The 12,399-nt window shown below is 47.2% G+C and overlaps 1 protein-coding gene across 4 annotated transcripts in view; it reads left to right on the plus strand.

The window, feature by feature from the left end:
- UBASH3B (ubiquitin associated and SH3 domain containing B) overlaps positions 1–12,399 on the plus strand; it is a 145,052-nt gene that overhangs the window by 61,279 nt on the left and 71,374 nt on the right. The gene's annotated exons all lie outside the window — the stretch shown is intronic.

The raw sequence follows: 12,399 nt of genomic DNA on the forward strand, positions 1-12,399 counted from the left end.
TAGGGAGCATTGTCATGATGCAAAAAGCAACGTGATAGAAAAAGTTACCCATCGCAAGCCTTGCTCCTACCCACCCACCCTCTTGCCCCCATCCCTCCACAAGAAGCCACCCTTACTAGTTCCTTGGGTGTCCTTCTAGCATTTACTTATGCAAATTATAGTGAATATAAATTGAGATGCTTACTGTACCCCGTGTCTTATATAAGTCCAGACACTTCTAGAATATGCATCAGTTTCTTCTTCAGGCCGTATATCAACAAGCTCTTTGAAAAATAAAAGTTGTGCTTGTCAAGGGCTTTCTGAGTAGTCCAGTTATTTCTTACAAAATGGAATAAAGGAGAGCTCTGCTGTGACATTGTCTCCCTGCGCCGTAAAATAGGGACAACCTTCTGTCTACCCTGACTCCCATGGGGGAAAGTTATAAGTCATTTCACACTCGTAAATTACTTCGAGACTTCTGGTGGAAGGGAGTCTCACAGCGGGAATGTCTGATGATTCCTCAGTGAAATATTCCTGCTTTGTTCACTGGTTCCAGGATTTTTTTTTTTTTTTTTTAATTTAGACTGCTAATTGTTGAGGTTTTTTCCTCCCCTCCAGCTTTTCCTCTTAAAACCACTGAGTCTTAATGGGCAGCCCGTGTCTCCGCCAGGGCCATGTGGGTCTGATTTTAAGCTGCATCCTGCCAGAGACTCCTGCCTGCACGCATGTGACTCCCACTGCTTCTCCCGGCGTCTGGTGCAAAGTCCTTTCTTTTTTTCTACCACATGTGCTGAGCCGCACAGAAGCTTCAAGACTTCATAGCACAGCACAGCAGTAAGCCAGTGCTGGCTGTAATTAGCTAGAATTGCACATTCCTCCTGGTCAGAAAGACATCATATCTTCGCCTTTTCGTTCACTGTGGAGAATTTCCTGCGTTCTCTAGGTTCGCTGGAGAGGCCTCAGAGGAAGGAAGTTGTCTGTGAAAGGGGGGAGGGCCTCACTCTCTAAGGTCTCTGCAAGTTCTCAGGGTACACTTTAATGACACCTTCCGGGGCTGCCTGTCCCAACATCAGGAGGTAACCATGGCACTGTAGGTTTAGCGGATGCCGGGAGTGGAGACCTCCGAGATACGCACCAGGAGAACACGGACAGTGATGCTATTGTCCGGAAACCACCGAACCTGGTGAATGTTTTGAAAGGGATTTGGTTTTGTTTTACTGGCAAGCTTCTGGAAGTCTTTTCTTGAGGCAGAGAGCTTATGTTAGGTCTTAGGTAGAGCATAAGGCCATTGTCTCTCAGATGTGGACTTGGTCATGGGGAGCTTAATTCTGGGCCGTGGTTCAAAGCCTTGCTGGTGCCAGCTTTGAGAATTTGAGAAATTCAGGTCCCACCCAAGGAACCAGAGGGATTTTGAACAGGCCCTTCACCCTCCCTGCCCAGCCAGGCAGGGCAGCAGACAGGGGCATATTCTCTATCCTGAGGGCTAATGGCCCTCACCTATAGGAAATTCACACATTAGGGACCATCTTCCACTCGGTCCTCACCTATAGGAACTTCACAGGTTAGGGACCGTCTTCCACTCTGTAGTCTTAGCCCACGTTGAAGATGAGCTATGCCGTTGTCCCGGGTGGATTTGTACAATCTTTAGGAGGATTCGAGAATCACTGAGCTCCCTTATGGAAGGTTTAGCTGTCTGCATTGTTCCCATGGGCCTCCCTTCAGGAAGACGGATGTTTGAAAGGGCTCTGGGTGCTGCTGGGGAGATGTTCCCCACTGTAAATTGGCACAGACAGCTTTCTGCACTTTCTTCTCGCCAGGACCACTCTCTATGGTATTTCTGATGGAGCAGGTGGGGTTCAACTTGAGCAGGAAACCCCATGGATTGGGGCCACCAGCCCAGTGTCTAGGTCATAGGTCTGAGCTGATAAGACCCACAAGCACTTCTGTTATAATTAGAGAACTTTCCTGCTCCATTGAACAGCTCCCTGTTTAAACATTAGCCTCTCCAGGGAGACACTGGTGACCCCTGGCCCAGCACAGTGTCTGGCTTACTGTGAACACTCAGTCATTGGTTGTTGGGTTGGGTACTTCATTCAACAACATTGCTTGAGCACCTACCATGTGCTTGGTGTTGTGCTAGAATCTGGCAGTGCCAAAATAAGAGGCCCAGCCCATAAAGAGTTTATAGTCTAGAAGGAGAGGCACTAGGGCACTCCCAACATCTGGCACATTGCCAGACACGTGGGGGTCACTTGATGGCTTTTGAGCTTGAAGTTATAGAATGATGGAACTGGAGGGTCTTTGGGATCGCAGCGTCCCTCCCTCTCACTTCAGAAATGAAGACACTGATTGGTGAGGGACTTGCATTCAAGGCCGCCCAGACAGGGGCAGAGAGAGAACTCGGTCCGTGGTCCTCGCTTTCGGCTTTTTGTAGCACCCCACTCAGCTTGCTTTTGGCGCTTAACTAGAAAGGTCAAATTCTGAAAAGTAAAGGCAGTACCAAAAAGCGTAGGAACCCGCTTGCACTGCACGCCTGCCGCTTCTCGGTGACCTGAATCCTGTAAGTACTTGGAAACTCCGGACACTGGTTCTCAGACGTGGGCTGCAGAGTGAGTTACTCAGAGGCAGCAGGGGCCCAGCTGCCTGCAGTTCCCACTGAGATGTCATTCTTGGGAGGCCAGAGCTCCCAAGCTGGAGAGTCATCAGTTTGACCTTGTGGCTCTTTGAGCTGGGGTGCCGAATGGTGTTCAGGATAAGGTGTGTGAGAGGTTCTGGTTCTTAAACCACATAGAAGGGCTTTCCATCCTGCTAAAATAAGGCCGGGACCTTGTTTGACCCTGATTCAAACAAAGTAACTGTAAAAAGATGTTGAGATAATCAGGGAGAAAAGAATGTGGATTTGATATTTGATGATACTAAGAAATGCTCACAAATGGTAGAGGTGATCATGGCACAGTGACTGTGTTGCAGGAAAAACAGTCATCACTTAGAGAGGCGCATAGTAGGTTGTTTTGGAATACTCTAGGGAAAAAAGTAAGTCTTCATAAGAGTTTTGGGGTAAGGTGATACGTATGAGATTTGCTTTAAAATATTCCAGGGGAGGGGCTTCCCTGGTGGCGCAGTGGTTGAGAGTCCGCCAGCCGATGCAGCGGACACGGGTTCGTGCCCCAGTCCGGGAAGATCCCACAGGCCACGGAGCGGCTGGGCCCGTGAGCCATGGCCGCTGAGCCTGCGCGTCCGGAGCCTGTGCTCCGCAACGGGAGAGGCCACAGCAGTGAGAGGCCTGCGTACTGCAAAACAAAAAAATTCCAGGGGAAAAAAAAGTTGGGGAATAGATGAAAAATTTGGCCAAACATTGGTCATTGTAATTACTGAAGCTGGGTGATAAATGCAAGGCAGTTTGTCATACTATTCTCTCTACTTCTGTATGTGTTTGGAAAAGTCCAGAATAAAAAGTTAGAGAAATAGGGCCTAGATCTCTCTCCTCGCCCTCCATGCCCACCGCTGAAGCCCTTCCAGTCAGGGTGGAGGCTGGCACTGCGATGACAGACCACACGAGGAGGCTACTGCAGGGGCTCTGTAGTAGCTGGCCGAGCCCCTGGCTAATTTAGAGTTGCCCTGAAGGGCTGGACCCTCCTTTGAAGCCCCTTGTACCATGTCAGCCAACAGCCCCATCTCATCCCTGTTGTGTCTTTGGAAGCCACCTCCTCCTCAGCCCGGGGAGCTCAGTGCCATCCTTGGTGTTTACCATTCCCTGCCAAGTGCATCTGCCCATCAGGCCAGCCTCGTCAGACTCACCCAGAGAGGCCCACCTAAGGCAGACTCTGCCGAGCAGGTGACACAACGCATTGCCAGCGCTGCACATCGGGGCGTGACAGGGTTTCTCTCTCAACACCCTGCGATGCAGCTATCTGAATCCTTATTCATCCTCAGTCCGCGTCTGTCCATTTCCGCTCCCTCCCTGATAGAGGGACCATCATTATATCTCCCTGCTGGTGGTCTGCAGAAGGATGGCAGTCACCCACAGCCTTTACAATGTAGAGATTTCACTATTATTAGTTAGTTTCACTTTTTTCTCTCTTGTCTTACTCATACATGAACTTTTTGTACCCAATCTCGATCTTAGACCAGAGGGTTCCCTTCTGGTCTTCTACGGCCGTGCCCTTTAGGACTGAGTGCAGATTCCCTAGGTCCACAGGGACGCGCTTACCTGGAGCCTGTATCCCTCCCCCTCCCCCTGCCCCCAGCAAACACACATCACACACTCTGGGTGTTAAGGACCCAAAGGACTAGCAGGCAGCTTCCTGAGTTTCTTCCCTGTGTCCAGCCTCTTGAGGACAGACACCCCTAGCCCTGAGCATGACCAAGGAGCAGCTGTTTGTGGTGCGAACAGAGTTTTGACATGCTCCTGAGGTGTCCATACACATGCATGTGAGGCCTCTCCTGGTACCCGAAGGAGCCGGGGGGAGGGCATAAAAGCGAGTGGGGGCAGAGCACACATAAAGGGATCAGGGGCAGCAGTGTTTTGGCACAAAATGCCAAGGAGTCTGGGAAATCTAACCAGGCCTTTATGAAGGCCGATGTGTCAAGTAGGAGGATAGGACGTATTTTATTTGCCAGTTCGTTTGCTTGATTTATAACTTCTAAGCATTAGACATTGGATAGGTGGGTCTCCCTTTACATTCTTGCCCAGGCTCTGCACATTTTAGGTACCTGTGTCCTAATTGAGACACGGGAATTTTGCTGGTGGCTGGACTTCATCTCATCTTAAGATAAGCTTATGTTCTCCCACAGTATTTCCTGCAGCTTGTAAAATACAACTTGTGAAGTCCTGTTGTAGCACCAGTTACTTCCTGTGTTTATAATGGAGGTGAAATCATGGTTTGCCTTTCCACCACCCTGCTTCCCATTCCCAAACAAGCAAGCCTGAGTTACATAAGCTAACAAGCTAATCTAAAATAACCTTTAAAGTGAGGGTCACTTATGTGTGCCAACAACTTTATCGTAAAAGTCTTCCCCTGTAATTTCCGATGCTCATTCAAAGGGACTGGCAGGGTTCTGGCCTCCATTCAATGGGTATTAGCTGTAAGACCTAAAAAGTTGAGCTATTTTTTAAATTATAGTTTCCCAAAGTGGCTCCTTCTCTTCAAATAAGTGCTGGAATTCCACCTGCCCTCCCTTTCTCCCTCCAATGAAACATTTTCATCTCTCTCAATGAGTTTTTTTTTTTAACTTTTATTGGAGTATAGTTGATTTACAGTGTTGTGTTAGTTTCAGGTGTATAGCAATCAGTGAGTTCTGTTGAAATGCCTTACCTCTTATGGTACACTCATCACTATGTTACCGATCAGGGTTCATGGCCTCCTTAATCAATAGAAATTGATAAGAGGCCAGAAAAGAATTTTAGGCAAGGCTTTATTGGGTCTCCTGCTATAGCAGGAGGGAGCAAAAACAAGTAACTGGTTCCCTTGCTTGCTACCTGAGGGAGTGTGGGCTGGTTCCTTATATGGAGTGAGGGTAGGGGTGTGTCCAGGGGTCGGGCCAGAGGGGTGGCTTAGGTGGTCTGCCCACCCCTTTCGTGGTGCTGTGTGCAGGGGTATGCGCAGTACCCGGCTTTTGCTCCTGGATCTTCAGAAGTCGGGCTTGGGTTCTTTTTGTATCTTGTCCATAATTTGCCCCAACTGCGCATGCATGCAGTTATTTTTAGTCCCTTACAATTTCTTTGTATTTTGTTACTCAAAGAGACGTTTATCCAGGTACAAGCATTGCAGCCAAGGGCCCCAGCTCCCAGGTTCCAGCTTGTCTCGACTATACCTACGTAATATCAAACAGAAAGGTTCTGAAGGCCTTTGGGAATGTCAGAGCAAACGTCTCCCACCCATATTGGCTGTGTAGTTGGCCTGTCTCTCTCTTTAGAGACATTAAGCCCTCATGTTAAATAGCAAATAAGAATACGAAAAAACCACAATGTCTATATGTGTAAAACTGAGTCACTTTGCCGTGCAGTAACGATTGTCACAACATTGTAAATCAACTAAACTTCAATTAAAAAATTAAATTAAAAAAAATAAATAAGAAAGGACTGTGGATTTGGGGAGGGAGTATTGAGGTCAAGGAAGCAAGTAGGAGGCTTCACATCAACAAAAGAAGTGCTCCCCCTACACCCCTGCAAACCTTGGCTTCCGCCCCCTCACTGCATCTCAAACCCCAATTAAAGTTTAATCCAAATCATCACAAATGCAAAGTGTTTTCTTCAAGCTCCATTACTTCATGGAGCTCCCAGGTGCCCAATTTAATACATGCTTCAGGGAAAGATGTCTGGCAGGGACTGGATGCAGGTATTGACTTTGGAAAGAGGAGTCTTAACATCCTTAAGTATGTCTGAACATGCTCGAGTATGTCACTGATCAGTCCCTGGAAACAAATCCCAGCCATCCAGTTTGCTTGTTTATGTGGCTCGGGTGCCTTGCACCCAAGCTCGGCCCAAATCCAAGTTTCACATTGGCAATCCCTGCCATCCGACGTGTTTGGCTCTTGTCTCTAAATGGGTGTCGACAGACAAAATCTACACTCCTTCATTCAGAAGTGCATTCATTCATAACCTTTATTCCCCAAACGAGTATTGAGGAGCCCTGCGTGAGGCTTGGGAGGGAAGGGAGGCTGATCACAGTGCAGGCCTTGCCTTAAAGGCAGCCAAGCTGTATGAGCAAATTATCATAGTGATGAGAAGAGCGTGTGATAATAGAGGTGTGTACAGAAATGTATGAATGCAGGAGAAGCGGTGTCTTGTCTGGAAGAACTGGATGAGGAATCAGGAGGGTCCTGATGTGGACCTTGAATGATGCACAAGAACGGGGATGGCTGAATAGGGCCATTGAAATTTACATTCTCCTCTCGAGACTTAACACTTCAAAAGCTTTTGGTTTTCATGAGCACAGAGAGGGCTGGAGGCCTGATGATCAACTGGGGGGCCTTATCTACAGCTGCCCTGAGGAGAGAGAGAATGGAAAAGAGCTTCGGATGCTGAGCCAGAGGGAAGGACTCTGCCTGGGCACAGGGGATTTACAAAGGAGAAAGGAAGGGGCTCAGGGGCTGGCCCCACCCCTTTGCTTGGGCGTCAGTCATAGACTTACTAGTTGTTGATGCCTCCAGTATGCCACTGGGTGGGAACCAGCAGCCCCGAAAGGCCAGTGGGGATAGTCGTCAGCTCTGCTCATCTGAAGACTTGGCATGTGCTTCACATACAAACCTCACTGCAGCCACTGCCTTGATTCCCATCTTGAAATAACTCATCACGGGATGAGTATTTTAAGATGCAGCTTTCATCAAGAAGCTTCCATTAAAGCAATTCCAGTAGAGTGAATAATCATTTCCCCCCCTTCATCAGACATGCTTGTCTTACAGAATTATGATGAGTTCAATTCTCACTTTTTTTTAGTCCCATCTTTAAAAAAAAAAAAAATAAAATCCCTCAGAGAAACGATCCTGCATCTGTGTTAAAAAGTTTCCCTCTGTGTTTTCAGATCCGTCTTTTCTGGGTCAGCATTTCTCTTTAAGGCTTTCCTTATCACAGTTCTTTTTTTCTTTTTTTTTTTTTAACTTCCTGTTTCCTATCGAGCTTTGTATAAACTCATTTTGTCTTAAGCCATTCAGGAGTGAACCTTTCCCCTTTTTTTGCAGGCCAGTACTTTTTCAGCAACTTCTTATTCACTGTACACTCGAAGGTCATGCTTGTTTCAAATGTTTTGACAATCTTCAATTATTTGCACTTAAGGATTTGAGTAGAAAAGGGGAGCTGCATTAAATTACCAGCAGAATGACATTAGAGCATGACATAGATGATACCCAGTGACAAGTTCTCCCCATGTGTTTATTCGCCCTTGGAATGTACTTAAGATCTTGTGTTTAACACAGTAAACTGCTTCATCTGCAATTCTTATGCATAGAGTAGATGGGCCACAAAATTTGCAGTGGAGAACCAACCCACTGGCATGTGGGTAACAGAAAGCTGGAGTAATGTAACTTTTCTCTACCAGGAAAGATAAGGAGAGGCCAGATAATCTTCTAGTTTAGGAAAGAAACAAAAGCCTAGACAGACACCAGCCTGACTCACAGAGACCTAGGCTTCATTCCTTTATTTATTCAGCATTTACTGAGCACCTAGTATATGATAGATGCCAGAGACTGATTGATTGATTGATTTTTAAAGCATTTAAAAAAAACTTTTAATTTGGATGCACCGGGTCTTCGTTGCGGCATGCGGACTTCTTAGTTGTGGTACGCGGACTTCTTAGTTGTGGCACGCATGTGGGATCTAGGTCCCTGGGATCAAACGCAGACCCCCTGCATTGGGAGCGTGCAGTCTTACCCACTGGACCACCAGGGAAGTCCCAGATGCCGGAGATTTAAAGAAGCGAAAGACATTTCTCTATCTTCTTTGGGTCAGTAAAGACAAACACAGCTTGACAGAAGCCAAACAGATGAGTCCCTGGTAGGAACAGTTAACTCCACTGTACTGTCCAGAGTGTGACTCCAAGCCACAGGACAGGCCAATGAATTAGAGACGAGGTGTTGAGGCAAGGAAGACGACTTAATTCAGAAAGCTGGTAGACAGAGAAGATGGTAGACTAAAGTCTCAAAATAATCATCTTATCGAGGCTTGGATGCCAGTTTCTTTTATAGCACAGAGATGGGGAGGAGATGAGGAAGAAAGGTAAAAAGGCCATAAGTTTTGCAAATATCCCCTGGAATGACCGGCCTCCGGGAGGGGATGTGTTAATTTCTTCTTTCTTCCAGCCATCTGCAGGTGGACAGGGTCCGGATGTTTGCCTGAACAAAGGCACTTTGGTTTAACATTCAGGCAGGGGGGCAGGGTTCCCCGAGGCAGGCCATTATGTGTAGACAGTATCCTTTTAGTGAACAAAAGCAGCGGAGAGCAAAGGTTAAAGTAAAAGAAACAGATCCAACATGTAGTCGATTTGGCGCTTCCCTGTTACAAATATAGAAAAGTACGTCGGAGGCAGGTATGTGTCGAAACGGGAACAGCGTTCTGGGCAGAGGGCCCGAGCATGTACAAAGACAAGGAAGGAAACAATGTATTAAAGGAGAGAGAGTTCAGGGTTGTTGAGGTGTGGGAGGGAAATGGCAGGGTTGAGCATAGAAAAGGAGATTTGGGCGCCATCATGAAGCACCTTGCGTGCCAAATGGAAAAGATTTTATTCTGTAGGTAACAGCAACTCTCTAAAGACTTAAGCAGAAGTAATGTGGTCCAGGCTCAATTCTAGAATAATAACGCTGATAGCAATGCAGACAGTGTATAAAAGAGGAGAAAGGACTAGGGGACACCAGAGCAGACTTGCCAGGTGAGAGATGGAGCTGTCCCGGCCTAGGACAGAAGAGCTGTAGGTGGAGCACGGGCGGTACAGCCACCACAGTTAGCATGCTTTGGTAGCCGATAGAGAAAGGGAAATGAGGAAGATGGACAAGTTGAGAACGGTTCATAATTTCTCCATATTTCAATGCCATGACCCATTTTCGGAATGCGCAGGTTAAAAACGTCTACTGCTAAAGTACAGCCCCTGCTGCCTCTCGGCGTCTCTCCAGCTCCTTTCAGAACGGCGTCTCTCCAGCTCCTTTCAGAAATGGGGTAACTCATCCCTGGAATATTGAGGGGGACACAGCCTCGTTCTGCATGCCTGACTGAGGAATGCAGAGGACTGGTAACATACAAGGCTCAGGCTTTTAGCTTTTTCCTCTTTAATTTAATAAACACCTTTGGCATCATGCTAGAATGTAAGGCATGTCGAGTGAAGACCTGGTCCTTTTCCTCCATAAGCTCGTAAGCTTACGGAGGAGAAAGACAGGTACAACATTAAATATTAACCAAGGCAGAATGAAAACCTAAGGGCTGTGGGAGCACAGAGAGAAGCCTAGGAGGATGCAGGAGGGTTTCCTATACCAGGTGGTGTTGGGGCCAGGCTGTTGGTGTTTGCTGAGTATCTACCACATGCCCCGTACTTCCCTCAGCACTGAGAATAACAGTCAAATATATATATATATATGTATATATACACACACTAAGGAGGAAGAAAAACACTACGTAAGTCGTTACAAGCACAGTGAATACTGGGCGAGAGAAATGCAGGATGTCATGAGGGTAAGTAAGTGAGAGCTTAGTCTAAGGAATCAGCGAAAGCAACCCAGAAGATGTAACCTGGGATGTGAAAAATGAGCCGAGATATAGGAGAGGGAGAGAGAAGTACGTGTTCCCTTGCTCCGTTGTGAGAAGATGTGTTCAAAGAACGTAAAGAAATCTAATGTGACAAGAGCATATAGAGAAGGGGGAGTGGCCTTAAGAAAGGCTAGGACGGGCCAGAAAATCTGTCAGACAGGCTTGTTAGCCATGGTGAGGTCCTGGAACTTTATCCTAAAGGAAATAGGGAGCTATGGATGTTTTAAGTAGAAGAGTGGTGTGATGGCTGCATATTTGGAGAATAAATTGAAAACGGCAAAACCGGAAGCTGCTGCGGTAGTCAGAGTGAGCGGCAGTGGTGGCTTAGAGAGAGGAGATGACAGATGGAAGAGACCAGGGGTGGAATAAGTTCAGGAGCAGACCTGGGCAAGAAAGGAAAGAGAGGAAGAAGTTAGGAGTTGATCTTAAGCTTCTCATTTGGGAAGTGGGACAGATGGTGTGTTATTAACTGAGAGTATCTGGAGAGAAACAGGTTTGCAGGGGGAAAAGGTGAGTTTGGTGTTTGAACACGTGAGGTTTAGTACAAGCAAGATATTCAAGCAGAGATTAACAGGAAGGAACGTGTTATGGAAGCACAAAGGTGAAGAGGGAGAAATGGAGCTTCCCTGGTGGCGCAGTTGAGAGTTGAGAGTCCGCCTGCCGATGCTGGGGACACAGGTTCGTGCCCCGGTCCGGGAAGATCCCACATGCAGCGGAGCGGCTGGGCCCGTGAGCCATGGCCGCTGAGCCTGCGCATCCGGAGCCTGTGCTCCGCAGCGGGAGAGGCCACAGCAGTGAGAGGCCCGCGTACCGCGAAGAAAAAAAAAAATTTTTTTTTAAAAAAGAGGGAGAAATGGATGGTACACAGAGCATCAGTGTGTACAGGTGGGAGTCGCGGCCATGGGAGTGGCTGGGATCTCCTAGAGAGAGTGAACAGAATAGGGAAAAAAAGACTGGACACATGCCTGAGGAATACCAGCAATTAGAAGGCCTGCAGAAGAGTCAGAGATAACAAAGAAAGCTGAGAAGGAACAGCTAGAGAAAACAGCAGAAAACCCAAAGGGTATAGTGTCAGCGAGGTAGGAAGTAGAGAGCAAAGGGAGCATCAGTAACGTGAAATGCTGTTGAGAGGCCACGAGAGACTGAAATTCAAAAAGCCCACTGAACGGACTGTGATGGTCCAGATTCTTACCGCCGCTTCCCGAGTGAGCTGAGACAAGCTACTTAATTTCACACTGAGCCCCCGTCTATAAACTGGAGTGACGGTACAATATTTAACGTCTGAAGGTTCAGTCAGTATTAGCCATTATTTCTCACATGAGTTTTGACGAGGAGAACTCCTGGGGGCTTGTGGGGGAGCAATTTTAGTGGTACCTTGCCTGAGCAGAGTAGCTTTGAACCAGAGGGAAAAGTGAGGTTGAAGATTTGGAAGGGGTTGTTGAAATGTAGAGGAGGAGACCACAGGGAAGGAGAAGCAGAAGATCCAGAAAAAGGATGAATTGGCTTTCAGTGAGTATACAGCAAAACAACCGAGAAGGAGAGGCATGAGCCAGGGGCCTGAGGTGTGCTATTATCGATACACGGTATGATAAAGGAGCGCAGTCCGGTATGATGGTCCGGAGGATGGAGGATGGGAAATGGAAGACCGATGGGTGGGAACCGAACCTGTCAAGAACGTGACATTCATGAGTTTGAGCATTTGAATTTTTATTTTGTGAATGTAAGAGAACCATTGACAGTTTTAAAGGAGTGGAAAGTTTAACTCTACTGGCTTTAGGAAAATTACTCTTAACAGTAGTGAGAAGGATCGATTATAGTGGAGAAAGATTGTTCCACGCTGCGGTTGCTGGTGGTGGAATTTTAATACAGAGCAAAAGGCCGCCTGTGAGTGTTTGATCTTGACTTGCTCACTTAACCTCATCTAGACTCCACTTCCCCATCAATAAAGTGGGGATGATAGTGTTTCTCTCTGAGGTTCTTTTGAGCATCATGTTTCATGTCAAGGACCTAGGATGGCGCCTGGCATCCAGTGAACAGTGAATATCCTTGTACGCCCCATGCTCCGCGCCCCTCCCCCCCACTTTTGGCAGGTACCTGAATGTCTTACTGGCACCTGATTCTCAGGAGAAGTATCTTTGCTTCCCACCTTTCTGGGCCATACTAAAATAAAACAACAATCTTATCTTCCA

The sequence above is a fragment of the Neophocaena asiaeorientalis genome, unplaced genomic scaffold (assembly GCF_003031525.2).
Source record: "Neophocaena asiaeorientalis asiaeorientalis breed wild unplaced genomic scaffold, Neophocaena_asiaeorientalis_V1.1 scaffold308, whole genome shotgun sequence".
In the NCBI taxonomy this organism is placed as follows: Eukaryota; Metazoa; Chordata; class Mammalia; order Artiodactyla; family Phocoenidae; genus Neophocaena; species Neophocaena asiaeorientalis.